We start from the raw sequence: 2,146 nt of genomic DNA, 5'->3' as shown, positions 1-2,146 counted from the left end.
ATTTATGAACGCGTGCCATCACAAGCAGGAGTTCATTTCATCAACAAGCTGCCACACCGAATAAAAAATGCCCCAACGCCCAAGGCGTTCAAAATTCGTCTAAAACGCTTTTTAGCGACACGGGCATTTTATAATGTCGACGAGTATTTGGCAAAAAACTGGGAGACCAGCCAATAGGTATGTCGCCCCGTCGCTGGTGGTGGGATGATTGGCGAATAAAAGGAAATGAATGAAGGTGAAATTGTATGTTTGATTGAGGATTTTGATGTAGAACGGATGGAAAAATTTTAGTTACAATAACGTCATTTGACGCATGCTATACATGTTAACCATGTCTTGGCAAATAAAGAAATTTGATTTGATATCACATTCCAAAAGGATTAGGCATAAATCAATGATAAAATAAAAAATATACAAAAAACTCTGTAAGATCTATGTAGATATTATAACGAAAAGCTTGCATAAATTAAGGCATTATAAACGCCTCAGATTTAAAAGACGTCAGTGAGAACAAAAGGCGCGAAAGGGCAAGAAGCTTTTATTGGATATTTTCAATATCTAATATTACGCCTCTTTTCGTCACATTCCATTGAAACTTCTTTATACAATGTGTAAGAACATTTAAGACGCTGAAAAAACGTTTTCAGTATAAAACTGTATTACAAGCAAATATGATGTAGTGTAATAGTAGTAATGAATTTGTGACTACCATAAGACCTCCTTGAAAATCAAGTTATTGGTCAAGAACTTGCAATGTTATTTAAAGTTAGAAACGTATTTTAGCCATGGGAACTGTATATTAAAAATTATGAAACTACTTTCCCTGCTATTTATAAATTAACATAAAAATGTGCAGAATTTTATTTTTTGTATTTTATATCAATCTTTTTAATATTAATGTTTTCAATACCATTATATCTATTTCAAAATACTCTTTATATGTACCAACAGACGTAACCCAGCCGTTAAATTTTAATACAGAGAATGACTTAAGAATATTGATTTATTTATCCTTATTTCATCGATTACAAAAAATTCATATAAAATAGTATAACTGTTACTTAATTACAATGTTAAAAATAGTTCTATATTCAATTGCCGCAAGAGTAGAACTGCAAATGCAGTTGAGGGAAACAATAATAACACATATCATAAAATATATTTCAATAAAAAAATATTCGAATTTATCCCGATAAAGATGGGTAATGGTCTTACTAAGTACTAAATAAGAAAGTAATGATAAACAGGAAAGATCGGTATATTTGAACCCAACTCTATCATACTAGATACAAATCTGAACCCCGTAAACTCAAAAACATAGACTATAGTAACTTTATATACAGGGTGGAAAAAAAGTATGGAAACGCTTTCACTAATTTTGTATGGCTTCAATTATACAAATTAAATTTTGTAAATCACCACTTGTATTAAGAACCTAGTTTTTGAGACCAGTGGGGACATTTTATCTTTTCAGGGGGACGGCCCGTGAGGAGTCGGACGAAAATATTAAATGTAAGCATAGGCCGAGTTTGGTATCAAATTAAAAGTCCAGTAAAGAGAAACTCATTACCGCATAACCGCACTTAAAAAGGTTGACCCTATCCTATAAATGTTTTAATAAAAAAAGTAAACACCTTTAGAATATATTTAAAGAAGTGCTTATTATGAGGGGCTTTAATTGAACTTTAGTCTATTTGAGTATATAACTAAAGAATTACTGACCTGAGATATAAGGAGACTTAGAACACCTATATATAAAAAAGGTATAATAAACCTGAACCACACGAAAATGCCATGTTTAATTTTGTTAAGAAATGGAACTCTAATGTCAAGAACACAGATAATTTAATTGAAAGACTCAGTGACATTCAACTACTACTCCTATGTTAGTGACTATGTATGTATGTAACTTCATTTTTAAACACTAGGGCAAGCAATTCTAAACCTAGCACAAATTGTATAGTTACTTCAATTGACATGATACTAACAATGAATAATTTTAAGTTTAGAGACCAAAATTACCAACAAGTTAATGGTACAGCAATGGGAACTAGGATGGCACCTTCTTATGCAAATATTTTTATGGGTAAGCTGGAAGAGGAGTTTCTGAAATCAGCCACACAAACCTGTTGTTTGGCTGAGATTT

The sequence above is a fragment of the Homalodisca vitripennis genome, unplaced genomic scaffold (genome assembly GCF_021130785.1).
Source record: "Homalodisca vitripennis isolate AUS2020 unplaced genomic scaffold, UT_GWSS_2.1 ScUCBcl_934;HRSCAF=3905, whole genome shotgun sequence".
Lineage (NCBI taxonomy): Eukaryota > Metazoa > Arthropoda > Insecta > Hemiptera > Cicadellidae > Homalodisca > Homalodisca vitripennis.
Note: the sequence above shows the minus strand (reverse complement) of the source record.